Genomic DNA, 27,864 nt, shown 5'->3' with positions numbered 1-27,864 from the left:
GGCAGAGGGAAGAGTGAGTGCAGAGGCTCACATCCTCTCCTTCCCTGTCGATCATGGTGTGAGCATATAACAACAGCCAGAAGGTGTTTGTCTACATTCCAGGAAGAGAGCCCTCCCCAGAGACTCAGTGACTTATACTTGACTAGGGATGTCCCAGCCTCCAGAACCAAGGATATAAAGTTCCAAAGGCTGAACCCCCCAGCCTATGGCATTTTGCTATGGCAGCCCAAGGAGATTAGTACAGGCAGATTCTGGCTGCACAGGTGGCCCTGCAGGCCATCAGGCTTCAGGTGACATCATGAGCTATTAAGACATTTCTGTTAAGTTGGCAAATAGTAGCTTACCTCACCCACTACTACCTCTAATGCCAGACCAGCTTGGGATATCTGGGATATCTATGCCTCTCTACCCTCCAGTTATTAAAGGGTTAATGTTCTATATACTAAGGGCAAAGCCACTGACTGTCATTCTGCCATGATCCAACAGTTAGATACTAGGAACTTCATCCCTGGCTGCTACTAACATGAGGCCCCTGGAAAACGATCCACGTGAGGCTATCAAAGGTTGGCTGGGTGGTGATGGTTGTGGGAGGTGAGTACTTAAGTGATGGACTAGGGCCAAAAGTCCCTCCCCCAACCTCCCAAACAAGCCCAGTGGATGTTCTGTGTCTCATGCCCTACACTTGCCTCTGGGCTTCCGGTCTGCTGCACCAGTCTGTCACCTGGCCTTTTCTTCTCCTGGATCAGCATGATCAGCCTGATTCACAAGGCCTCTCACACAGCAAGCCAATAAGCAGCATTCCTCCATGGTCTCTGCTCTAGTTCTTGCCTTTAGGTTCCTGTTGACCTCCTACCCTGGCTTCCCTTCATGATGGACTGTAACCTGTAAGATGAAATAAACTCTTTCCAACCTGCTTTTGGTCATGTGTTTAGCATGGCTGGGACTGGCTTGCTCTCTGTGGCTTGCTCAGCTTGCTTGCTTATCCAACACAGGGCCAATGGCCAACTTTGGCACTACGTACAGTGGGCTATATCAATCATTAATCAATAAAATGCCCCCACAGATATGCCCACAGTCCTTCTGGTGGAGGCAATTCCTCAAGTAAGGTTTCCTCTTCCCAGGTGACTTTAATTTGTGTCAAGTTAGCAAAAGTTAACCAGCACAGCCTCTGACTGGCCCAGCTTCAGTGCCTAATCATCTCATGACTGATCGACAGTGGTTCATTGGTGGGGCCGTGTTGACTGATGTTTATGATGTAATTTTGTGAACATCATGTTGTCTGTGTGCTGGAAGTTTTCCAGAAGGAGAACACAAGCCCTAGAAATTAGAGATGTAGGTAACAAAATAGTAAGTGTCAAGGAGTGTGTGCTTCATATCCAGGCCCTGCAGAGTCATGGAAGGTTCTGAAAGCATAATGTGGTGGGGTTTAGGAAAGGTGGTTCTCACGGTGATGCAGAGAATGGAGGACAGGAGAAGCTGCTGCAGTGTTGGACAGGAAGGATGGTGGTCAATACTAAAGGAGGCAGGCAGCGGAGAAGACAGAACTGGGACAGTCTAGACAAATCCTGTCATTACATGGGCGTTATTGTGAATAGATGAGCAGGGACCCTACAGACGACCCACATGTGTCCACTGTCTCCCTTCCCCAGGTGGCTGAAGAGGGGAGGAGATCTGACTGTGTGATTTGACCAAGTGGTCCTGTTGTCACATCAAGATCTGATGAGCTGGGCCACCTTTCTTATCAGGGTTTGGTGAGCTACACCTGTCTTGGGCATATGGTTTTGTCTGAACACAAGACCTATTCTTTGGTGGATCATTTTGCCTGTGAAGCCTAAAATGTCTACTGTGTTGTCCTTCCACAACCATGGATCTCCCTCTCCTCTCATTGCCATTGTCCCCAGCCCCAGAGCCAGGACAAAGGCAGCCTTTGTATTTTTAATCTAAAAGTGAGTCCTGCCTGGTTGGCCAGGACCCAGCAGGCAGTTTCAGCATCATTACCAGGTTGTATCCCAGGGGGCTTAGTGCAAATAGTTTCCTGCACATCTATACCACACGGTCCCCACCACCCCACAGCACCTGGACCTGTGGAGAGTGGATGTCAAAGAATCTCCAGAAAGCTGAGGGTTATTGTTAAGCTGCAGCATAGAAGGGCTAGCAGGCTCTCTGTAAGTAGATCCTGACAGTACAGGTGTGAGGGACCAAGGGCAAAGGGGAAAGCAGGGGGACATCAGTACACACACCCAGGCTACTGCCAAGTTCAGCCACAGTGGAAGGAGTGGCATCATTAAGAAGGACTATGGAGAGCAGGAGAAGGTGGGAACATGGCTTTGGAGACTCAAAGGCTGGGTGAAGCCAAATTGGTGAAAGATGTTTAGAATGAATGAAAGAGGCTTTGGGTGTGTCTGAGAAAGAGACACAATCCAGATCCCCACTGCTTAGTGACAGGATGAGGCTACCAGAGGACAGATCATTCTGCGTTCGTCCTGTGAGTTCATGAAGGAAGAAGGGCAGTTTTATAGCATGGCTGCTGTGTGTCTGCAGCAAGCCAGGCATTAGGCATTCTTTTTGTATCTCAAAGCTTGTTACTAGAGTAAGGCGAACATATGGCGACATGCACAAATTTGAAGTGGACAGTTCAATAGTTTTGTACAAATTGAACTGGCACATATGCACATGCATATACAAGTGCACATGAATATGCATACAGGTACACATAGACATACACACTTAATATCCACATGCATATATACATGAATATATAAAACATATGCACTTGCATGTGTATAAACACATGTAATACATATTTATATACATATGCACATGTAGACACACATATCTGTACATATTAACACAGGAGCACATATTCACACACATAGACATACACATCTGTGTATAAAGATGACATGTATGAATATACTATACATCTATTTGCATACATACAAACAACACATACGTCTACTGCATAGATATGTCAGTGAATACACATATACATAAGCTCACACAGAGGTACACATGTGTACACATATACACACATAGGCACGGGTATACATCCATGTATGAAGATACAGGTAGGCACACAAGAACAGCCCTATCTTGCTAGTGAAACCTAAGGAAATTTCCCCTGCTGGCTCCATGAAGTGGCCCTGCTGAGGAGCCTGCTGGGCAAGAGGTTATGGTGGTGATCCTCAGCCCCCGGCCTACAGTGTCGGGGTCACCAGTCCCCATAACTTCAAATCCCTGCATTTTGCCAAGGACCAGAGGAAGCTTGGTGTGGATTTTCCCAAGTAGAGTCTCAAGATGGAAATGAAGCCTCATGGGCACCCTGACTCAGTTTCTAAGTTCTCACATTGGGGCTTGGGACCCATGAAAGCTGTGGGATTGTTTTAGGACACTGAGCTTTAGGACACTGGTTAGTTGTTAACCACTGAGGTCAGGGCCTGTGTGAGCAAGGTGTGTGTCAGCCAGGCTGTGTGAGCAGTGGGTAGAGATGCGTGTTTGAATGTTTGTGTCTTCACGTATGTGTCTGGGGTGCATGTTTGTGTTTGTAGATATCCACGAGAGCATGTGTTGATGTGGCCAAGGTTGTTTCATGTGTGCCTGTGAGTGAGCGAGCGTGTACCACACATGCGTGCACTGTGCTGCCCTCCTCTTTTATTACTTCCTCCTTGGGTTTGATGTTGTGGGTGAATAAAATTTAAAGAGCTCTAAATTTTTTAAAAAGAGCCCTAAAGGGAGTGGAGCGCTAGTGCATGAGTCATTACTTGAACAACTGTGAACCGTTGATTTTAATTGGGCCACAGCTGTCAGGTTGCGGAGTGGGAGGGATTGGTCCCTTGGCTGGTCTGACTTCAGCACCCTCCTCTCCTGTCAGTCCTTTGTGTAGGTAGGAGACAGGAGCAGAAGGGCAGTGTGGTTCCTGGAACCCTGGCCCTCAGTCTCCCAATGGGCAACAGGAAGAGGCTAAGTGCCCTTGGCAGGGGAGCTGGCTTGTGCCCAGCCTTGGGTGGCAGTTGTTCTCCTTCCCTGCTTGGGGTAGCCAGGGATCACCCCCTGAGACCTGTGACCATCCACTCACACAGAAGCATAGAACCATGACTTCTCCTAGCTGCAAACTCACCTGAGCAGGAAAACCAGAAGACAATGACCGCTAGCATAGGAGGTGTCCTCTCCTAAGCACTGGACACGCACAATCTCATTCCTCAGGGCAGCCTACCGAAGTGGCACAGATTAACTCCGCTCTAAGGCACAGAAGGGCTAAAGACTTTCCAAGGCCTCACAGCACTGAACAGCCACAGTTATTTCAATCCGCACACTCAGTTATGTCCGCTCTACACACACTCACCTTTGGTGAGATTCCCACACATTTGGAAAAAAAAATTCTCAGCAGCTCCCCATCCTGCTCACAGCCACTATTGGACACTCACAAAGTTTGTCCATATACACAGGCATGTGTGTGCACACACAGACATACACACTCACACAACACTTGCCAATGTACTTCCTCCACCCACACACAAGCACACACTGGGCCCATTTCACCTCAGACATTCACCCCACAAACTTTCTTGAACACCCTTATGATACGTGCTTGACACTCTCACTAATCACAAGTGTGGTGATGTGTGCCTGCCTACAAGCTGTCTCAGGCACCTCCAGGACACACCAGCTTTCCTTTCCTCAGACAGGAAACATCCCCCTTGTAGCTCTGCCTCACTAGGCGGAATCATAAGAGCAGCTCTCCCAACCTGTTCCCATGTGGCAGGGTTGTGTGTGTTTCTTGCAGCCCCAGAGTGGTCTGCACACACAGGTACCTGGCAGGTTGGATAGGATTTGGTCATCCTCACACCTCAGGAGCTGCAAGGAAATGACTGACCTTGCCCTGTCCTCTGTCCTTGCCAATCCAATTTGCTGTGTCCATACCAGGAGAATGTAAGCCGCGTGTAAGCCCTGACATGCCTACCCTTTCACCCTCCTTCAGCAAATCACATGGAAGGAGAACTGTGTGACCCAATCATAGGCTAATCATATGTAGCTGGAGTTTTCTCCAGTCCCACCCAGCCCCACGGACCCCTCTGGTGTGGGACAGAGAAAAACCAATATTGGTTCCTGGCTCCTGCCACCCTTTACCTGAGCAGTGATTCCTGTCTCAGTTCGTCAGCACATGCTACTTGCTATAGACACAATCACAACAACTGGAGGCCACCCCATAAGTTACAAGAGAAGCTGGGTGTCATTCCATCCCTGTCTGAGGGCAAAACAAGTCTGTTCAGTGAGGAACACATCCACTCCTCAAAGAAAATACACGCTGATAATCAGGGCTTCTCTACTGATGATCCATCCAATTGATTCAGTCAGCAGATACCAAGAGTCACTGCTGGAGAAGGGACAGAGAGTCAGACACAGACGCCTAGAACCGTGTGGGGTAGCCAACAGCAAGGAGATAACAGAGTAGAGGGATAAGCCAGGGGGGCTTCCTGGAGGAGGAGTTCAGACAGCAAGGTCTCAAGTCATACCATAGAGCATGGACCAAAGAAATACAATCCACACCACAGATGTCCCCGCTGCTCTGAACTCTCCATCTCTGGAAACCTGGCTTCCCTCCCTCTTCCTTAGGGAAGGTGAAGCTGAGCTGCCTTCCCCTAAGGAGCAGCTCCTGCCACCTTCCCCTCCCTCACGCACAGGCCTTTTCCAGTGACGTCTCTGCCTGACAAATTCAGGAAGAACGATGGCTTTGGCTCTGTGCTTCCGGTAACCCCTAAGCAAGCAGCCCACAGCCAGGCAACAGGAATTGCCCCCCTTTATGCCAGTAGAACTGCCTGTGGAGGCTCCCAGGCACTTGTCAGGGTGTGTGTGCGACCCCAGGGCTCACCCCACAGGCCCATTTGCTGTACCCCAGCCTAAGTTTGGAGGGCCAAGGTGATGGCTGGTATTCCATGGTCTTTTCCTCCTCCCTCTTCTCCCCGTCTTCCTCCTCTTCCTTCTTCTTTCCAACAAATCCAGAGATGATTCTCCTGCCTCAGCCTCCAAGTGCTGGGATTGCAGGTCTGAATCACCATACAGAGCTCAGTCTCTCTTACTTTCTAAGTCAGTCAGGACTCAGATGTGAGTCACTTCCTGAACTACAGGTGCCTTGGCCCCCTGCTCTAGCTCTCTGTCCCTCATCTCTGCTCAGGTGACAGGGGTTCCAAGAGAACCCAATCCCTCCTCACACCCCCAGTACTTGAAAATACATCTTCATTCTGTTTAGGAGGGGGTTCTCTGTATGGTTCTTCCTATTTTCTCACATTCTCTCTGGACAACAAGTCTATTTTTATTTTATTTCATGGAATTTGTCTTTTGAAATAATTAACCACCTTCTTGCAGCAACTTTTCTTTACCTGGGAATGCAAAAATCACATAACACATTGGACTGTTTCTTTTTTTGTTTTTGTTTTTCGAGACAGGGTTTCTCTGTGTAGCTTTGCGCCTTTCCTGGATCTCACTCTGTAGACCAGGCTGGTCTCGAACTCACAGAGATCCACCTGGCTCTGCCTCCTGAGTGCTGGGATTAAAGGCGAGTGCCACCAACCTCCAGCTTTTGGACTGTTTCTTAACAGTCCTCTCAAATTATGCAGTTGCTGTATTGTGATAAATATGTAGATGAGCCAAATTGGGGTAATGGGTCCCTGGAGCCACTCACCCTCGTTTAGAGGGGTATGGCTGCACCATGCTGGGGCAGGATAGGCTTAGCCAAGTTCCCCAAAAGGTTAAAAGCAATAAGACCCAGAACACAGTTCCTTCCACTAGGCTGCTGTCCTCACCTCCGGGTGAAATATGCTGGTATATTTCACTCTCCCTTTAATCTCCCAAAGTCAGACCCAAATGTACAAACAGACACAAAGTGGTCCAGGACTTGTAACTCCTCTAGGATGTGGGCTCTCAACTGCCAGGCAACTTGGGATGTTCCCAGGGCAAGAGGACAGCTTCCTGACCCCAAGATGACTCCTACACACCTGTCTTCCCCTATTTCACTCTTCCCTCCTTGTGCTCAGCTGATGACCTCCACTTCTTGTCCACTAAGCATCACTGTCAACAGTCGGCTCTCAGGACAGCCCTGGTGCACCATGACATCTGCAGAACTCTGCGTGTAAATGCCCCATGGCAATGGGCTTTAAGCTGCTAATGGTTTGCTAACTAGCTCACACTAGTCCAGAAAGTTCACCCTGTTTCCAGTCAGCTCCTTTCCCCCACTGAAACCTGCCTGCACACGCTGCTTCCTGTTGTCCTGCCCAGAGCACTTGTCTGGTTCCTCCACAGGCTGGTGTCAGCCTGGAAAGACCCCAGAATCTCCTTCCTTATGGTTATCATGAATCCTTCCTGAGCTACCCTTTTCCCCTCCATTTCATCTGTCAGCATTCAGACATGCTGTCCCAAGCTCGGGGGAAAAACGCTTTCCCATTACTCCTCTGCTATATATCTCATTCTCAGGTAGTGGCCCCCTCTCTCCTGATTATCCTCTAGCTTACCTCATTTGGACCTTTGTCTCCCCCACCACTCTGAGGAACATCCTGGCCAAATTCATCAAGGTTGTCTGGGAACCCTGGCTTCTGGCTCCTTGGCCTGTGCCCTCTGGAAGGAGCTGGAAAGCTGTGAAAAGCCTGTCTAGTCACCACTGTCATGGCCCCTGCCTGCCTCTTCTGCTGTCGCTGTCTTCATTCTCCTGACTAACTGGCTGGTCTCCCCCAGTTCCTCCAAAATGAACAGCTCCAGAAAGCTGAATTTCTTGTTTGGGGCACTGACACATTCCCAGTGCCCAGCAGTGTGCAGCACACAGTAGATGCAGCGTGAGTGTTTGTCAGCTGAAGGAATGAACAGATCAAGAGCTAAAACTCAAATCTAGATCTGCTAGTGTAGTGGATAGCCATCCCAGCATTGGCCTGGAAGTTCCAACCCCCATTGAGGCTTCAGTAATGATCACGCCCACAAGGCGGGGCAGAGGAGGATGCTGAAGACCGAAGATCAAGAGGAGGTCGCTCTCTTGGTGCCGGGACGCTGGACACTGGAGGTAGACCTAGCAGAGTTCTCCAGAGAACACTGCTGGACTACGCCATACCTTTCCCAGACCCTGCAACCTACCCCTTCATTTGTAAGTTACCCCCAAAAATAAACCTCCCTTTTAACTATGTGGAGTGGCCTTAATAATTTCACCAATATGCTAGCTTGCTTGTGCTTATCTGCTGTTCTCTACCAGAGGCCACAGGAAGCCACTCTTAAAATTCAGCTGTGGTCTTATTACAATAACATTTTGCTGAAAGGACTTAACTGCAAATCAGAAATCTGTTTCTCTCTTACTTAATTTTTTCATGATAAAATATGAAGAAAATATATAATCTTCAGTATGATAGGTCCAGTTCTCATCTTCCAGCACTGCATGCCATAGTCTTGCCACTCTTGCCCTGACCAAATGTACCCACACAGACAACTGGGGACCTTCAACTCCCTGGCAGGTCAAGCTCTATCCTGTGTCTGTCTCAGTCTTCCAGGACCACTGCCTTAGTCAGGGTTACTATTGCTGTGATGAAACACCATGAGCAACCTGTAAAGGGAAGGGTTTATTCATCTTACTCATCCACATCACAGCTCATCATCAAAGGAAGTCAGGACAGGAAGTCAGACAGGGCAGGAACCTGGAGGCAGGAGCTGATGTAGAGACCATGGAGGGGTGCTTCTCACTGGCTTGCTCTTCGTGGCTTGCTTAGCCTGCTTTCTTATAGAACCCAGGACCACCAGCCCAGAGATGGCACCACCTACCATGGGCTGAGCCCTTCCTCATCAATCACTAATTAAGAAAATGCTCTAGAGAGTGCCTGCAGCCCAGTCTTATAGAGCTGTCTTCTTAATTGAGGTTCCCTCCACTCTGGTGACTCTAGCTTGTGTCAAGTTGATGTAAATTGATCAGCACAACCACCATCACAAAGATGGGTTAAGCAACAGATATGTCCTCCTGAAGAGTGAACCTCCAAGATCAAGCTGTCAGCAGGACAGTTCCCTTGTCCTGGGTTTCTTCTTTGGCTCACAGGCAGCCATTGCTCCCTTTGTCTTCCCACGATTTTCCTCTGTGTATGCTTATATTCAAATCTTTTCTTATAAGGACATTGGTGTGATCAGCGTCACCAAAGATGATCTCATTTCAACTAATTACCTTTTAGAGGTGCTATGTTCATATAGTCACATTCTAGCGTAAGGAGGCAGTGTTGTGATTTTAAAAATGGTGGAAAAGAGTCACACCACACAATGGGGCCCATGTGGGAGGTTTATTGAGTGGAGGGAAGTGAAGAGGCAGAGAAGGGGGCAGAGCAGTCCCTGGGGACAAGAGCAAAGGAAGGGAAGAGATGGGAGGTGGGCAAGACCCATCTTTTCTAAGGAAACACAGCGAATGCGCACAGGGTGCTCTTAGTGGCCACAGCTGAGAATGTATCCTGTCAGGACCCTAAGGGCGGGCCAGTACAGATGCCTAAATGCTAACAGGTAGAGCTTTGACATAAGAAGCTGAGGAGGACACACTCCAGTCCATAACACATGGCCTGGCTGTCTCTACTCCATACAAACACCCCTTTCACTGACACCTACCCCAAGTACTACATCGACCACCATGTCCATGGTTCCTATAGACCCTTGCACTGCCTCCCACAGATAAAGCTAATCAAGACAAGTGTGTTAAGATTTCACTTCCCTTCCTTAGACTATGAGGTCATTAAATGTAGACAAAGCCTGAAGTCACCATATGATGAGCACCAAGCCTGGCAGGCGTGTCTGAGGAGCAGGAAAGAAATAGGTTGTCTAGTGGCTTCCTCCTGGCCTGGCCCCTGCTGTCTCTAAAACAATATCCTATGGTAAGATGTCAAATCAAGACATCTTTCCTGCTTCTACAGCCACGGATGACACTTGCTTCTAGCTTTTGAGAAACCAAGGCTGTAGATATCCCCTTGGTTCATTTCTTTCTTTTTTAAAAAATTTATTTATTTTTATTTCATGTGTTTTGCCTGCATGTATGTCTGTGTGAAAGTGTCAGATCCCTTGAAACTAGAGTTACAGACAGTTGTGAGCTGCCGTGTGGTTGCTGGGATTTGAATCCAGGTCCTCCAGAAGAGCAGTCAGTGCTCTTAACTGCTGAGCCATCTCTCCAGCCCAGGTTCATTTCTTTGGTTTATTAGTTGTACTGTGGATCAAGCCCAGCACATGTATATAAGTATTGTACTTAGGTAAGTCTCTAACATAGAGCCAAATCTCAACTATGTCCTTTGGATTTAATTCTGTCTGCTTTTTCTAGCTTCCTCTGAGCTTTGCTGTGGCCATTTTGCCTCTGTGACCATCCCTTTGAACAATGGGAATCAGAACCCTGTCCTGTTACTGAAATCATATGAGACAATAGGGCTTTGAGGAAAAAACCACTTTAGTTTGGGGGTGTGCTCAGTGGTAGAGTACTTGCATAGCATACAGAAGGTCCTAAGTTCCCTCCCACTCTATTTGAGAAAGGAATTTTTTATGATATTATGTTATTATTATTGAGTTGTAAATAGCGACTTTGCAATTATTTCCCCTGAGCACAGTATATATTACTGTTAAATAATGGAACTTTCCTGGTTTGGATTAATGGGAGTGTGTTTGAGAATTAGTGATAATTCTGAATTATGGGACATTGCAAAAAAAAGTATTATTGCTTTCAAATTAATGGGAATTAATGACTAACCCTGTATTGTCAAAATGTTGTTCCTCAAGAGGCAGCATCAATGAAAAGACACAAACTATTGGTAATTAAGCACTCACTGTGAGCAAATGGGCTCAGCCGAGTACTTATAAAATGTATTGGAAAACTTTTGCTTAAAGAGTTCATCACCCAGTTCAATTGGTATGTCTAAGCTGCCTGCTCATAACACTCTGCCTAATTCAGATGAGAAACCCTGGGTAAGCAGGATTGTGATTCACTAAAGCATGGTAGGAGACATTGCACAGAGTGGCAGGAGCCAGCAACCAGCAACTTTGTGAGCTGCTGGAGACCCTCCAAGCCTGCTGGTTAGCTGTTGGGCTGCCACCATGTCCAGCAACTACATACAGATATGTGACCACCCCCCCACACACACATTCATACATGTCCTTAATCACACTATTGCATATATACTTTCACAAAACCACAATCATGTGATATCCCACCTTATGCATACACATAATCTTGCACACACACACACACACACACACACACACACACACACACACACACCACAGTAACAATATCTGAATATTCCACCAAGGATATCAACTCAAGAGATGTGTGTCCTAGACAGTAGGCCTTAGGTTCTGCAGGACACATTGCATAGATGTTTTCCCAACAGAAGTGAGTGCATCAGATGGATTCCCCACACGCCAGTGCAGTCTACTTTCAGAGAGAAGACAGTAGGTCTGCGTATAATGCTGTATGCACCTACTACTCAGAGAGAGGAATCAGTGCAACCAAAGGTAGGAATGGCAGAAACAGGACACTCTGCATAAACAGACATTTCTGTCCCACAAGCAGCCCCCAAATACCCGGCAGCCACTTCTTAAATTACCACACTGAGGCTTATATTAATTACAAATGCTCAGCCAATAGCTCTGACTTATTACTAACTAGGTCTTACATTTTAAATTAACTCATACTCCTTATTTACACTCTGCCACATGGCAGTACCCTTATTAGCAAGGCACATTCATCTCCTGCTCCTTCTGTGTCTGGCTGGTGACTCCTGACTCCACCCTTCTTTCCGTCATCCTTAGTTTTGTCACACCAACTACACTTCCTGCCTGGCTACTGGCCAATCAGCATTTCATTAAACCAATTTGAGTGACAAATCTTTACAGTGTACAAGATCATTATTCTACAGGAACTTTGACTGGCACGTGATGGGTGCTGAGCATGTGCATCCAGGATCTTTGAGCCATCTTTCTTTTGCTCTCGGCAAAGGTGATTTATTGTCACCATTTTATAGATGAAGAAATGAGGTTAGAGAGTTGGGGGAAGGGGCCATGACTAGTGAGGACCAACATGGGATTCCAATGAGATCTGCCTACATCTCGATTATCTGCCTTCTTCACTGAATATTCGGAAGAAGTGGGATTGAACCAAACAAGAATTGACAAGGATGGGGTTAGGGATGAGTATTAGCTGAACAGAGAAAGAATGGGGAAGAGACTGGTGGTTTGGACAGTACAACAGCCTGCAGGAATTCGACAGAAGGCAGGCCTTCCAGGAAAACCCCAATACTGAGGAAGATAGAGCCGATTAAACAGGAATTAATGTCCAAAATAGTGATGACAACGATGATGATTATGATGTTGCCACTTTATGGAACATTTTTGAGATGTTGTGCCACACATATCAGGAGCAACTTCACTTTGGGTCCTCCCAATAATCCTGTATAGGGGAAAATTGCTAACCTTTATAGGAAAGAAAACTCAGATTTAAAATTGTTTATTGATGTGTATGTACATATGTTATGTTTATGCACACATGTGCATACTCTCATTTGCTACATGAGTGCAGGTACCCTAAGGCCAGAAGAGAGCATCAGATCCCATGAAGCTAGAGTTACAGGTGTTTATGAGTAGCCTGTCATGGGTGCTGAGAACCAAATTTGGACACTGAGCCTTTGGTCCAGACCTAGGTAAGAAAACTCAGGCCCATGCCAGGTGTGGTGGCTCACACCTTTAATTCTGGCACTCAGGAGGCAGAGGCAAGTGGATTTCTGAGTTCAAGGGCAGCCTGGTCTACAGAGTGAGTTCCAGGACAGCCAGGGCTACACAGAGAAAACTTATCTCAAAAAACCAAAACCAAAAAAAGGAAAAAGAAAGAAAGGAAGGGAGGAAGAAAGGAAGCGAAAGATAAGAAAAATCAGGCTCTGGCTGGGCAGTGGTGGCGCACGCCTTTAATCCCAGCACTTGGGATTTAATCCCAGCACTTGGGAGGCAGAGCCAGGTGGATCTCTGTGAGTTCAAGGCCAGCCTGGGCCACACAGTGAGTTCCAAGAAAGGCACAAAGCTACACAGAGAAACCCTGTCTCAAAAAACCAAAAAAGAAAAGAAAAGAAAAGAAAAATCAGGCTCAAAGAAGCTGCTAGGGGTTGGGGATTTAGCTCAGTTGTAGAGCACTTGCCTAGCAAGCGCAAGGCCCTGGGTTCGATCCTCAGCTAAAAAAAAAAAAAAAAAAAAAAAAAAAAAAAAAGAAGCTGCTAACCCTCAGAGCTAGAATCCATGCTGGGCCTCACCATAGCTTTAACTTCATCCCTGCCCAGTTGTGTATGTGTTTGGTACCCTGGTCATACACATGCACGGTCTTATACATGCTCAGAAATGGGAAAGAATGTAAGAATGGAAAAATAGGAGACAATAGTTTTTGAGGTGCTGTTGAAACTTGGGCTTCTGGACTTGAGACTGAAGAGATGGGGGAGCACGGTTTATGGATTGGTGGTTAATAAATGCCACTGTGACTTGTCCTTTTCTTTCCTTAATTGTAAGTCTATGTGCCATGTTGAAACTCTTGAACCAACACAAATGACACTTGATGGAAGTGGGTGGTGCAGAAAAAGAGCAGCATGTCAACCTACCATGGGGACCAGAACCTTTATCCTTCAACCATACCTTAGGCCTGATGATAAATGTTTAGGGGAAAATGTTTTAAATGCTGTGATCTTACCTGCATCAATCTGAGAATGTCACCAAGTCACCTAGATTCTGAACTTGGAGGATGAAAGAGTAGATTTTTAAAAAAAATTTGTTTGTTTTGATTTTGTTTGTTTGTTTGTTTGTTGTTTCTTGAGACAGGGTTTCTCTGTGTAACCCTGGCTGTCCTGGAACTCACTCTATAGACCAGGCTGGGCTCAAACTCACAGAGATCCTCCTGCCTCTCTGCCTCCTGAGTGCTGGGATTAAAGGCGTGTGCCACCACTGCCCAGTGTGATTGGATTTTTTTAAAGACAAGATTTCATGTCTGGGTGACCTCTAATTTGTTATGTAGCTGAGGATGGCTTTGACTTTTGGATTCTCCTGTCTCATGTAAAGCTCTTGTGTTACAAGCATGTACCACTGCATCTGGTTTATATGGTGCTACGCATTGAATCCAGGATTTCATGCATGCTAGGCAAGCACTCTCCTAACTGAAATGAGTGGAATCGTTATTAGCACCACGGACAGCAGCCACACAGCCATGTTTGGGGAGCTGTCCCGAGTGCTAGGACTCAGATCTAATGTGTCTGCTGCATATTGGCACCAGTCCCGTGTTGCAGACGTATCATCTCACTAATACACCCAACAGGCAAGTGCTACAGGCATCATTCTTCCCCTTTTACAGAGAACATCTTGTCTAGAGTCCCCACAGATTGAGATGGAATGTGGATCTACAATAATCTGGGTAGTGATTCAGCCCTTCTCCCCCACTCCCTCCACACGTATCCCAAGGACTTCCCACCCTCCTCTCTCACCAGGTGTGAAAACCATGCTGACCTTCTACAAGGCTGTCACAAGCACAGGCCACATCTAGTGAGAACTGGTTCAAGAGTTAGTGCTGTGAGCAGTGTCCACCCTGAATTACACTTCAGCCTCAAGCAGCACTATGATTCAGGAAGCACATTCTTCAGGCTGCTTGTGGTGGCTAGAAAGAGCTCATCTGGGGGCACTGGCCCCATCCAGAACTACCACAGGGGCTTCCATGGACTCAGCACCTCCCCAGGGTGTCCCTTAGGATGTCTCATACCATCTGCTCCCTGAGATCCATAGCCAAGGGCACCACCTGCAGCAAGCAGGATGAGTCTGAAGAGTTAATCCCAGGCCTGGCTTAGAAAATCCATGAAGTCTAGACTCATTCCCACAGGAAATATGGAGACTCCTAAACACTTTATTTTTTTGAGACAGGATCTCATGTAGCACAGGCTGGCCTTGAGCTCACTATGTAGCTGAGCAAGCCATGAGGGGCAAACCAGTAAGCAGCATTTCCCCACAGCCCCTGCTTTAGCTGCTTCTTTCAGGTTCCTGCCTTGAACTCTTTCCCTGATTTCCCTTCATCATGGACCATGATCCTTTGAAAGCCGGTGGCACTTACCCACCCCCATTCTGGAGTTACTTTCATTGTGGTGTTTTATCACAGCAATAGAAAGCAAATTAGGTCAAAATCTGCTTCATGCTCAGGCCTTTGCAAAGGACCAAGGATTCAAAGGCCTGAGCTGGGAGCTGAGCAGAGGCTGTGAGGCATCCTCTTTGTGCCCTTGGAGTCAGAGGGCACTCCAGTTGCAGCCATGAAGCACAGGGTAGGTTCAAATGAATGGTACCTTCTGGATGCTTAGGTGAATGTATCTGACCATGTGAGTTCAGGATCTCTGGATTCTCAAGTTTATCACCCTATCTTGGATGGCACAAAACACCTCTCAAGAAGGGATTTGGTCATTCCTCAGTCTTCTGTGTTCAGTTGAAAGTATCAAAGATGGCATTTTCTTCACTCCTGGGGATCTGCACTGCTGCCCTCTGCCACCTGAACTGCCTGGTTCGGGCCACTCAGCCTTCCACCAAGAAGCCTAGCCAAGGCACTGTCAACTCAGGTAGGTGACAGTACTCCATGTGTGCCAAGGGACAGGTGTCTAGGGGGTAGATAGAAACTGCAGTGGGGTGTGATTCATCTCCTTTACCCACACCTGTGGTTAAGGAGGTACTTGAAGGCTGGGGAGTGCCACAGTGGCAACCACCTGGAGGTTTCCTGAGTGCGGCCTCTCCGGGGAGGGGCCCAGGTGTGGGGCGTTGTGATGCTGGCCCCAAGGGTGGCTCTGCTTACTCAGTGGGTGGGAGTAGGAGGCATCAGCCTGTCCCTGGAGAAGCTGAGCCACCAGCTGGCAGTGCTTAGCACAGCACCGTTCAACCCCCAAGCTCTTATCTGCCAACTGAGCTAGTTTGTGTCAAGACCCAATGGGATAGAATTTAACTCCATCCACATTCATGTTGTTAAGTCCAGTGTGCCCAGCTACACCCAGCTGAAACTGTGAGCCTGCTGTTACCTGCCTTGGTGTTTAGGTGTCATATGTCTGTGTCTCCATGTATAAGCTTCTATATGAATGTGCATGTGCCTGCAGACATGTGCCTCTATGTGTCAGTACATGTGAGTTGTGTGTTAACTGGTAAGCACATGATAGATACATGTGCATTACTGGAGTCTAACGCTTACTGCACCCATGGAAGTCTAAGTCCCAGTGCAGCCACTGCCCAGCTGAGACCTGTGGCAGGTCAGTTCACTCTGTGAGCCTTGATTTCCTTGTCTGTAAGGGAGGTTTGGAAATGGAAAGCTCATCCTTGTGTGGCTTCTGTAAAGACCAAAGTAGTATGGGGAAGTACTTATCACCGGCTGGAGTCATGGGAAATGTTTCACAAATGTTGGCAATGACTGTTGTTGCACCTGTCTGTGTGTATATCTAAGCACCTGTTTATTGTCCATCCTGGGCAGAGTGTACTTAAGTATAAACATAGTGCATCGTTGAGTCTAACTCAGCATTTAATTAATCGTGTGTGTGTGTACATGTGTCTCTTGTGTATGTGGAAATCAGAGGACAACTTTGTGGAGTCAGTTCTCTCCTTCTACTTTTATGAGTTCCAGGAATTGAACTCATGTCACCAGGTTTCAGCAGCAAGCTCCTGTGCCTGCTTAGCCATCTTGTCAGCTTCTAATTGTATTAGGTCTTGTTTTTTTGTTGTGTTTTATTTTTTTCAAGACGGTTTCTCTGTGTAGCCCTGGCTGTCCTGGAACTCACTCTGTAGATCAAGCTGGCCTTGAACTCAGAGATCTGCCTGCCTCTGCCTCCTGAGTGCTGGGATTAGAGGTGTGTGCTCCTCATGGCTGTATTAGTATTTTTAAACCTTTTTAAACTTCTGTGATACCTTGAAAGTCAGTGTTAAAGAGGCTTTAGTTCCTGACACTTTAACCCACCTGGTGTCTGAAGTGAGAATTAACTCAAAACTTTGCTTTCGTTTATTTATTTATTTATTTGATTGCTTATTTATTAATCTGAAACACACACAGTGAGCCTTTCATGCCCAGGTAACATATGTAGCACACACATGTGAACATGTGAACAAAAATCCCTGTGCTTGATCATTATGGCCATCCATAATGTATCCAGCTCAGGAGCTGGCACATGCAGACAGAAATTGGTTTTTCTAGACTTTGCTTTGAAAGGGGATAGAAATCTGTGTGAGCCAGAGCTCTTGGGAGCCTAAGACAGCAGAGGGGCAAGTCCTGACTCCTGCCCAGACTTCAGAGGACACAGCTATTGCTTTCACAGGTACCGTACAGCAGAGTGCAGCACTGAGGGCAGTTGGTAGGCTCAGAGGCCCCTCATCCTGTCTGGTTCATCAGACATGAGAGGTTTGCACTGAGCTGTCCCTCCTCTTTGGCCTCACCCAAACCTAGTGCTATAGTTAGACAACACCCAGAACTCTTCCTGCTTGGGAGTGATGGGTTCTGAACAGGCCACACCAGCAGATGTGACACTGCCCGAGGCTTGGAGAGGGTGCCAGGAAAGGAGAGGAAATCCACTCTGCAGGTTAAGGGAAGGTGGAACCAGATCTACTGTGTCATTTCAGGGAGATGGACAATGAACTTGAGAATAAATGCTTAGCAAATTAACAGGTGTCATTTTTTTGTTGTTTTTCACTGGATTTTGAAGAATTGGGGCTGTGTTTGTCACCAGTGTTCACAGCAGCATTATTCACAGTATCCACAATGTAGAAACCATCCAGATGTCCCTGGACAGGAAAATGGATACACACAGTGTGGTCTATACACATAGTAGAATAATAATTAGCCTTAAAAAAGAGTGAAGTCATGTTACTCTTATATATGACCTTTGAAAACATTGTGTTAAATGAAAGAAATCATCCGTAAAAGGGTCACCATCATATGGTTTCATTCAGATAAGGGACTGAGAATGGTCACATCATAGGCAGGAAATGTAGAATAGAAGTAACCCAGGGGAAGAAAGCAGAGAGCTAGTGTTTGATGATGCAGTGTCATGCAACCCCCAGCAAATGGAGGGACAGGTACTCATCACCCCCACCTAATTTCTTGCCTGCATCAACCTGTTTCCATCCCATCCCCATCCCTGATGTCAATACAAGCGGAATACCTCTTACCTGAAGTACTTAGGACCAAAGGTATTTTGGAATTTTTCAGAGTGGGGATGGGATCAATTTTACAGGATGTTTTTGGCATGCCCGTCTTTTGTCTATGACCCATCACAGGAAGTCAAGTCTTAAAATTTCCCCTGACTTGGAAGTACTTAGACTTTAGATTTTGGGTTTTGGGGCTTAAGTGAAAGGCCTCAAGTCCTAAGGGCCCATTGCCCTAAGGGGAAGTGAGTGGGAAGGAGAGTGGAACTGGGGTTCTGCCTGGCTGTGTTTCACTTGGTGCAATACTCTGGAGACCTGTCCACGTTGAGTCTGTAGTTGCTTGCCATTGCATATTAAGATAGTGTGTGTGGAGATAGTACCATGTACCTGCCCACCATGAAGGCCATGTAAGTCCTTTACCGTTTGGACAATTGTGAAGACACCAAATGTACACACAGATGTTTCATCAGCCCTGCTTCCATCTCTCCTGGTTAAACACCTAGGAGTGTGATCACTGGTTCCTGTGGAGAGGGAGGGGTTAATGCCGCAGAAAACAGCTATACTGGTCTCAGGTGGGTGAGGCTTATTGTATTAACTTTACTTTTTGTTCTCTAGCAGCTCATTTTATTGTATTTTACACGAACACGACCCACAATGGTTGGAAGACAGGAAAACACCCAATCTTGCCTGTGGAGGCCCACAAAGGTTTCCTATTGAGATCTGAGCTTGCTCAACTCAGCAGGGCTTCATTAGAGGATTGCTTCACCACGTGTGTGGTTATCAGGTGATTGGAAGGGTCTGCACTTGGCTGAGCTAGGTTGAAGTCTTTTGCTCCGCCCCTTGGCATTCCTATAAATAGCCCTCTAGAAGAGACAGGAAGGGCCAATGGATTATGATCCAGGTCATCTCTATCCTTCTATGTAATATCTCTTATCTCACTCTCCTAAAGAGTACCCTGTTGTGAAATGTGGGAGCTGGTCTCCCAGATGGGCTCCCACAAATGGCTTCAAGAACAGGGACAGGAGACTTGGCAAAAAGAGGGAGGGGGCATTGTGGGTATAATGAGGCATGCCTGATAAGGAATTAAAAATAAAGGCAATGATGTTTTATTCTCGATAGTGAAAGTTAGGCAGCTGAATGCTGAAGTTAAAAGTGAGTGATGGGGCTGGAGAGATGGCTTAGAGGTTAATTTGAGTTCAATTCCCAGCAACTACATGGTGGCTCACACCATCTGTAATGAGATCTGGCGCCCTCTTCTGTATACATAATAAATAAATAAATCTTTTTTTAAAAAAAGTGAGTGAGGCTGCAGGGAATATTTCTATCTAGGTTTCTTTCTTTTCTCTCTCTCTCTCTTAATTTCTATCTATAAAAATTAAGGAAAAATATAAGGTAGAATGTAGGAATATAGTGTAAGGAAAAACTTAGGGTAAAAAAAAGCAACAAGACAGAGGAACTTTGTCCTTGATTTCCAACTATGGGACCATGAACACAAACTCCTGGGGAAGAATCAGAGAAAAATCTATCAAAGATGAGAAAAATGGGCAGAAAAAGATTCCTGTGGAAGCTTTTGGTCTGTGAACATCTTAGATTTAAGTCTTGAGCAGCAAAGGAAAGAATTTTCCCTAAGGTGAATGTAAGTGAAATAAAACTCTTCACTCCGCTGACATTGTTACTGTATGATAACATCGTACCATCAGAATTAGTTTCCTTGGCCATAAAGCCAAGTTTAGGGAACAGAAATCTTGGGGGAAACTTAGTAATTTCTTTCTCAAAAGCTGAAAGCTTTCTTGGGAAAAGCTCAGTAATCTTTCTCTTAAAAACTGAAAGCTGCCGGGTGGTGGTGGTGGTGGTGGTGGTGGTGGCGGTGGCGGTGGCGGCACGCCTGTAATCCCAGCACTCGGGAGGCACAGGCAGGTGGATCTCTGTGAGTTAGAGGCCAGCCTGGTCTACAGAGCTAGTCCAGGACAGGCTCCAAAGCTAGGGAGAAACCCTGACTCGGAAAAACAAAAACAAAAACAAAAAAAACCAAACAAACAAAAATAAAACCTGAAAGCTATTTTGGGAAAAATTGAGAAATCTTTCTCTAAAAATTGAAAGTTTTTTTCAGGTCTTTCCTTCTCAGATTATTTTCTGTAAGGGCAAAAATTAGATTCACTTGGAAACATCTATCAGTATGGGAAAATCACCTGTAATTGCTCTAGAAAAACAAACAACCTCTTAGAACAGGACAAATTCTCTCTGCTAGTCCTATGTCTCCTTCAAGCCAGTATTAGAAAAACAGCAGCCAGAATCCCCTGTGGCCAGAGCCTATGCCCAAGAAAGTGCAGGCAGAAAGCCGTGCAGGGAGAGCTTCCCCAGGGTGGAGCTGCAGCAGAGGCAGTGTGGGGCCTGGGGAGGGGCTGAAGATGTGAAGACAGCAATGGAGGCTTTGAAATCCTCTCTGCAATGAGGGAAGCAGGGTCTAAGTTCCTAGACCAGGGACTCAAGCTCCTACCCTCCAGAAGAGAAAGTAGTTACAGAGAACCTGAGCCTTGGCTAAGGCATCAGGGACTCTGCATCTTGGAGAAGGGCCAAACAGGGTCAAGCAGGAGATCTATCGGGGTGGGGAAAATCTCTCTGAAAAGGCTTTTATTTCAAATACTTTGATTTTCTTCTACTGATCTGGTAAGGCAGGAAACAAGTGCCAGTCTGTAAATGCACACAGGAGGGCATGGCTCGCTCTGGGAAAAGTGTCAGGTGAAGGAAATACACCTATCAATGCCAACTCAGGGAGAACAGAAATTTCCCGTGGTAAAAGAGCAAAATCTTAACTCAAAAACCTCCTGTGGTAAAAGCAATACAGACCATGTGAATGGAAGTGTTCTCCAGGACCCAGAAAGGCAGCATAGGAAATATAGTTTGTTTGTGACAGCATGACCATATAGAGAAAGACAGCTTGGGAAATGTAGTCTGTAATGTAGTTTATAACAGTGTGATGATATAGAGAAAGGCAGTTTGGGAAATGAAGTCTGTAACAGAGATGCCAGTACTACACTGCCCCAAAACTCTATTTTTTTCAGCTCAAAATGCTATTTTTTTTTCCATAAGCTTTGTTAGGTTGCCTCTCAAGAACTGGGAACAGGTGAACAGTTAGCCTGTCAGGAAGCAATTAAAATGCTAATACTGTTTGTCAACAAGTCACTTTGAAACCCACTAGAAAACTAGGGAAAAAGGACCACATACTGGGAAATTGCTTTGGGTGTGAAAAAAGAAAAAACTTATGGGCAAATTTTAAAAAAGGAACTTGGTTTGTGCTTGAAATGCAAGAAACATTGGCATTATTAAAAATGCTCATGGTAATCTTAAAAAGCAGCTTTAAAAAATTAAGAAGAAAGCCGGGCAGTGGTGGTGGTGGTGGCAGCGGCGACGGCGGTGCACGCCTGCAATCCCAGAACTCGGGAGGCAGAGGCAGGTGGATCTCTATGAGTTCAAGGCCAGCCTGGTCTACAGAGCTAGTCCAGGACAGGCTCCAAAGCTACAGAGAAAAATTAAGAAGAGGAAATTTTACCCTTAGTCAAGCTTAAAGCTGCTGATGAATTAGGCTCTGACTTCAAACTCTCAAGAAAACTTTCAGAATGATATCAACGATGACTATAAACTTCATGCTTTTGAAATGATTTGCGTACTTTCTGTCTTGTTGAAAGAAAATATAATAGCTCTGTTAAGAAATCTTTTTTAGATATTTTCTATAGAGTTTGCTTTTGAATGTAAGTTAGTTCTGTTAAGAGATCTCTTCTAGATGTTTGCTAAGGTTTATAAAATAGTCAATGTAAGTTTGTAAGAAGTATAAATAAGTATAATGATATTCTTGTTAGCTGCAAATATGTATAGCAATGTTAAGAAATCTCTTCTAGATACGTGCTAAAGTTTGTAAAATAGTTCTATAGAGTTTCCTTTTGAAATAAACATGTAAAAAGTATAAATATTGAATGAAAGAAGTATAAATACTGAATGTAAAAAGTGTAAGTGTTGAATGTAAGTTTGTAAAAAGTATACAGTGATTTTCATATTAGAATTGTTTTTATTACTCCATTAATATCTGTCTAGTCTGGGCAAATTAGGTAACATTAATTTTTAAAGGATAAACCAAATCAATCAAATTAGAGGTATCTTGAAATTTCTATTACTCTTTTACCTTCAGATATTTGAATATTTTTTATGATAGATTAAAATATAATTTTATGGTCTCAATAGCCCCTGGAAAACTTAAGTGAAGATGTCATAAATAGGGGAGTTTTTCTGTCTTCTTCCTAGAAGTTTCCACTCCTGTTTTTGATTAGAAAACAGGTAGGCCTCCCACAAAAGGGATAAGCCTCCCATGATGGAGTCAGTTTGTAAATGTCTCTTTATAATTAGTATGGGTTTTTGTTTACTTAAGTGGATACTTTGAAGTGATTTGAAATGACCATTTTCTCCTGGGAATCAAAATAGTCTCTTAAAAATTTATTGAACATCTGTTAGGAGAGAGTTTTTGATCCAGGAAAAGGGCTTGGTGCAGCTGAGACTACTGTAATCACCTTAGACCCATTCCAAAAAGAATATTCCTTCTTTATCATCCTCTACTCCTTTACTGAGAGGTGGGCAGCTATGGAGAAGGCTGTGGATGTTTGCCAGCTCTTAGTAGGACCTGGGTCAGAGCTGAGTTAGGCTCTGTACTCCCTTTTGCCAGAGGCTGGTAGCCAAAGACCAGCAACTTTCAACTTGATACCTGAATGTAAGTATGTAAAATTAATCAAGAATGACCTAAGACAGGTACAGTTTACCTGAAGCCCCCCCCCCCCGGGGGGGGGCTTTATTATATCAAGAAGGGGGAGTTATGGAGGCCCATGAAGGTTTCCTAGTGAGATCTGAGGTTGATTAGAGGATTGCTTCACCACATGTGTGGTTACCAGATGATTGGAAAGAGTCTGCGCATGACTGTGCTGGGGGAGGTCTTTTGCTCCAGGCCTTGGCATTCCTTTAAATAACCTCAGACAGAAGGGGCTAGTGGATTATGATCCATGACCTCCTGAGGCTATCCTTCTATGTAATTATCTCTTATCCCACTCTCCTCAAGAGTACCCTGTTGTAAAATGTGGGAGCTGGGCTTCCAGCTGGGCTCCCACACTTGCCTCACTGTCTCAAGAGTCCCAGGGAAGCAGTGGGAAAAGGTTCCCAGTAGAGAGCTGCATTGCAAAGGCCCACAGGAGCCTGGGAACCTCAGAGTTAGAATGGTGTTCTGGTTGAGCCAGGAGAGGCTGGGAATGGGGCCAGTGGTCAGATGGTGCCTTGTGCTAGAGGCAGAGCTCAGACTGTCTGAAGGGGGTGTGGGGAGCCACTGAAGGTTCTTAAGCAGGAGAAAAACTGATTTTATTCACATTGTAGAAAGGCTCCTCCAAGGTAGGAGGAGCTGCTTCTGGGAGAGACCAGACCAGAAAAGAGGAGGCCAAGACAGGATCTTGACAGTGATGCCTTAGGAAATGCAAAGAAGCTGGGGTGTCCCAGTGGGTAGGAGGTAAGACTGCAATTGGAGAGAGGGAGACCCAGCTGCCAGGGCCCGAAGGCCCAGTGCCCCTTAGGAAAGTGGGTGGGAAGTGGGGGGAGGGGTCTGCAGAAGTGGAAGCCAAAAGGAGACCTCCCAGCTCTGCAGCTGGGGGCTTGCCTGAAGGAGAGCCTCCCCCACCCCATCCGGATCTGATTCAGCTGTCACTCAAGCAGTTGGGGCCCCTGAAGAGCCGGTGATGGTGATTTGTGCTGGCCCTGCAACCCCATTGTCCTGCTGTGATTTGGTCTTTGGCTAGTGTAACAAAGAGCTCAGCTCAGGAGCAGGCCCTAGGCTGGTTGTGGGGGAAGGGACAGAGGGGGGAGGAGGAAGGAAGGAACTTGGCTAGCCTGCCCTGCACCTTGCTTCAGGCCCTGCTTGGAAACATGTATGTATGGAGCTGGTGGGGCTGTGTGCACGCGGCTCTGTGCTATGTGCTCATGTGTGTGAGTATGTGGGTAGGAGCGCACTGGGCACTTGGCAGGCTGCAACAGCCTGATTCTGCATGCCTGCAGGCATCTCTACAGTGCCTGGACCCACTCGGAGGAGCACATCTGTCAGCCTCCTAGTCGTTCTGCGAAAGGGCTGCCTTGAGCCACTGCTAGCCCCAGCTTCATCAAAGATTTCTGGTTTCCTTAGCCTGCTCTCTCCTTGGTCACTTGGCCCTTGCTTGAGTGTGGCCCCATTTCCTGCTGGGCCTGAGCCAGTGCATATGTGCGTGTGTGAGCATCTTTACATGCGCACATGGGAACGCTTGTGAAAATGGGCACCTGGGCATGTGTCCATTTGGGTGTGAGGATTGGTGCACTTTTTGGTGCATTTGCAGGAATTTTCAGTGGGGTGATTCACGTCTGCAGTTTGAGGTACACCTGGTCAGTAAGTTGTTCCTCCTAGGCTGCCCTGGGCTCAAGGGGAACTGCTCCTAAGAGTTCAGCTTGTTTTGTTCCAAACACATCAGTGTGTGCTTTGAGAAGTGAGGGAGGTTCCAGCCTGTCTTTACCTTCTGGGAGGTTGCACTTCCCCTGTGCCAGGAGGGTGGAGACTGGAGTCAATGAAGACTATAAACCTTAAGTTATTTGCAATATCAGGCAATATTCAAAAAGTGAGACTCAATGTTGCTGAAAGAGATTTTGTTCCATGAAGGGCTTACATAAGAAAGATGCCTAGCCCAGAAGATATCAAGGAAATGATCAACAATCAAACTATATAAAAATAATTAGACTCCATGCAGTGAAAGGAGTTAAACCTAAAAGGCAAACAAACTCATTAGAAATACTTATCTATGTATTATGCTATAGATTGAAATTAATATCTGTAACATATAAAGAGTTCTCACAAATAAAAAACAAAAAATAGGGCTGGAGAGATGGCTCAGAGGTTAAGAGCACCGACTGCTCTTCCAGAGGTTCTGAGTTCAATTCCCAGCAACCACATGGTGGCTCACAACCATCTGTAATGAGATCTGGCGCCCTCTTCTGGCCTGCAGGGATACATGCAGACAGAACACTGTAGACATAATAAATAAATCTTAAAAAACAACCAGCACACACACATTTGCACACATAGATATACACATGTGTGCATGCACACACATGCACACATATATACATGAACACACAAATATAATTTAAATTATTTTTAAATGTCTGGAAGTGTTCAGGATCAATCAAAAATGCTAGTTACTCCTAGGGAGGTTTTTATACTCTGTTATTTTAGTTATTGTTTTTTGAGACAGGGTTTCTCTGTGTAGTCCTGGCTGTCCTGGAATTCCCTGTGTAGACCAAGCTGGCCTTGAATTCAGAGATCCTCCTGCCTTTGTCTCCTGAGTGCTGAGACGAAAGATGTGCACCACCACTGCCCTTCTACTCTATTGTTTTTATTGACCAATCTTTTTAAAAATAAAATAAAAATGCTTAGGAGAAGTGGAAGAGACAGAAGGCATGGATTATGCACACCTCTGAGAATATCCCTTAGGTAGATAGAGCTGTGTTTGAATCCTGGTTCCACCACTCACTAAGTGGTACTGGAAGACAGATTAATAAAGTATTCTGAGACTGAGTTGTCCTAGTTATAAAATGCGAGAGGCTAAAGTGTCTCATCTGGTAGTGAACACCCAATGCCCAAACTGTGGGAAGCCCCCAGCCCAGCACCTGACAAGACAACATTAGCTTGGTAGATAATAAATTCTGCCATGTATTACTTTCTGAAATAATTTTGAGAGTTTGAAAGGCAGCTGGATATGGAACTCAGTGGTAGAGTGCCTCTCCAGCATGTGATTTATGGCTATGGTTTTTATTCCTAGCAATGCAAAGAAGAAGTCAGGATTACCCAAGGGAGAGTGTAAGAGTCACACACGGTTGGACCATTCAGACTAGGGCGAATAACTGCTCACATTTGCTCCAGTTCTTTAGGAACTTGATTTAGATTTACTCATTTGTATGTGTAAGTGTTTGCCTGAATGTGAGTATTTGTACACTTGCCTGCCTGGTACCTGTGGAGCCAGAAGAGGTGTCAGTTCCCTGGGACTGGAGTTAGATGGTTGTGAGCTGCCATGTGTGCACTGGGAACTGAACTAAGGTCCTCTGCAAGAGCAGCAATCTTTAACCACCGAGCATTGCTCCAGCACTGCTTCAATTCTTCCCCAAAGGATACAAACAATATGTGCATGTACTCTTATTTATTATGATTACTTTATATATTTTGAGATGTATTCTGGACTTGGCCTTCATTTTTCTTTTATTTTTGGCAATCTCATACATGTATACATTGTATTGTGAACATAATCACATCCAATCAGTCCCCAACCTACCTGCAGGTTGGGTTTTTTGTTTTGTTCTGTGTATGTGCAGAAGCCACAGCTGCTGTGTGACTATTTTAGGCACACCATGTCTGGAAGATAGCATTTCACAGGACTTGTCTCTATCCTCCAGCTCTCACAATCTTTCTGCCTCCCATTGACACTGAACTTCTGATCCTGCTTCCCCCCTCCAGAGTGATAGGATTACAGCCATGAGCCACTATGCCATGTGGTGCTGGGGATCCAACCAGGGCTTCACACATGCTAGGTAAGCACCCCATCTGAGCTGCATCCCTAGTCACTTGTTGTGGAGAGTTGAAATGGTGCTCAGTAAAAAGAGCTCCAGTGCAGTATGTGCAAAACTCTGGGTCCATCCCTAGTAACATGCACACACACACACACACACACACACACACACACACACACACACAGTGCCACATGCACAGTCTTGTGATTCCTTTTTTTGTTTGTTTTTTTGTTTTGTTTTGTTTTGTTTTTTGTTTTGTTTTTGGAGACAGGGTTTCTCTGTAGCTTTGGAGCCTGTCCTAGACTAGCTCTGTAGACCAGGCTGGCCTCAAACTCACAGAGCTCCCACCTGCCTCTGCCTCCCGAGTGCTGGGATTACAGGCGTGCACCACCACCACCCTGCCTTCCTGTGATTTCTTACAGTGTGGTGCACACAGTCACTCAGAAGCACTGTATACAATGTCCTCAACTCAGTCATGAACACTCCCCTCCAGGGTCACTAGCAGTCATCTGTGTCCCATCAGCCCTTCCAGGTGACATGATGCTTCCCCACAGAGTCCTGACTTCAGGCTCACTGCCACTGTATCCCCACAGCCCAACATGGGCCTGGTGTCCCCCCAGGACATGGCCTGCCACTACCACTATTTAAGAGCTGGCACCACCCATGGTGTGGCCTTTGCCTGGAAGCAGAGCAAATGTGAAGAAAAGGCTCTGCTCCTGCTGTGCAGGTAATGGAGGAGAGTGGAGCTCCTCGGTGCCCCTCCCCTAAAGGAACCAAGCAGCAGCTATGCTTAGAGTTGTGTCAAACCCTTTCCAGACCTTGAGTGATGGTGGGGTCCCACAGGAACGGTCCCAGCAGTCTCCAGGGAAGGCTGGATCTCCAGGCAACTGGCCCTGCCGTGTTAAGGAAGGACAAGCCTGGAACAACCTGGCGTAGGAGCGTTAGACCAGGGAAGGTCATGACAACGAGATCCTGGATCTCAGCTCCTGTCTCCAGATAGCGTCTTGCCCTCTGCTGTGAGAAGGGCAGGGACTCAGCACCTCGCTCGACCTTTAACCCACCAGGTACCTCAATGCCCCTTTCCAAAGGAGGTGACTACCAAAG

The sequence above is a fragment of the Onychomys torridus genome, chromosome 4 (genome assembly GCF_903995425.1).
Source record: "Onychomys torridus chromosome 4, mOncTor1.1, whole genome shotgun sequence".
Lineage (NCBI taxonomy): Eukaryota > Metazoa > Chordata > Mammalia > Rodentia > Cricetidae > Onychomys > Onychomys torridus.
Note: the sequence above shows the minus strand (reverse complement) of the source record.